The sequence below is a fragment of the Bidens hawaiensis genome, unplaced genomic scaffold, assembly GCF_021521415.1.
Source record: "Bidens hawaiensis isolate Kalapana, Puna unplaced genomic scaffold, B.hawaiensis_p1.1 tig00043650_1, whole genome shotgun sequence".
Taxonomy (NCBI): domain Eukaryota; kingdom Viridiplantae; phylum Streptophyta; class Magnoliopsida; order Asterales; family Asteraceae; genus Bidens; species Bidens hawaiensis.
Window position 1 is genome coordinate 47,744 of NW_027497747.1, and position 1,096 is coordinate 48,839.

Here is a 1,096-nt window from a genome sequence, read left to right on the forward strand (position 1 = left end):
TAACCAAACAAGATCCAAGATCTCGGTCCTTACTAGTAATTTCCGCTAGCTAGTGTAGAGGTTGATCCAAGAAGACTAGTTGTTGTTTGTTAGATCCGGTCAAGGGACCTACAACTGGTATCAGAGCTTTCGGGCTCTACTGGTTGTAGATCTTGGGTCACAAACTTGGATTTTGGTTTTGCTAGTGTTGAAGACGGATTTTCAGGAGTTTTTGTGGGTTACGGGTTGTTCAAGCCACTAAAGGTGTTCATAAGTTCATAATCTCATGTGTTAAAGCTTCGGGTTTCAAGTTTGTGTGTTGTTTATTAAGATTCAAGTGTTAAAGAGGCTCAAATCTTCAAAAATTTGGTGTTTAAAAGTATTATATTATGGATAATACTTAGACTGATAAAGGATCAAAAGTGATTAAAGCGACATTCATAACATAACCTTTTGCCATCTTGTCTATCTTAACCACAAGTTCCAAACTCTCTCTTCTCTCTTTCTCTCTACCCTCAAGGTGCAATAATAACCAAACAAGATCCAAGATCTCGGTCCTCACTAGTAATTTCTGCTAGCTAGTGTAGAGGTTGATCCAAGTAGACTAGTTGTTTGTTAGATTCGGTCAAGGGACCTACAACTGGTATCAGAGCTTTCGAGCTCTACTAGTTGTCGATGTTGGGTCACAACCTTGGATTTTGGTCTTGTTAGTGTTGAAGATGGATTTTCATGAGTTTTTGTGGGTTACGGGTTGTTCAAGCCACTAAAGGTATTCATAAGTTCATAATCTCATGTGTTAAAGCTTCGGGTTTCAAGTTTGTGTGTTGTTTGTTAAGATTCAAGTGTTAAAGAGGTTCAAATCTTCAAAAATTTGGAGTTTAAAAGTATTATATTATGGATAATACTTAGATCGATAAAGGGTCAAAAGTGATTGAAATGACATTCATAGGAAAGGAAATCTTGGAAAAGGATGACAGAAAGTACATAATGTACTTTCCACAAATGCAATTTGTAATAAAATTGAACGGGTCCTATTCGAATTGAGTTCCTATTCGAATCAAGTTTGAGTTATAATCTAATCGAGTTCAAAACTGATCGAATCGAGCTGCTTAATCTA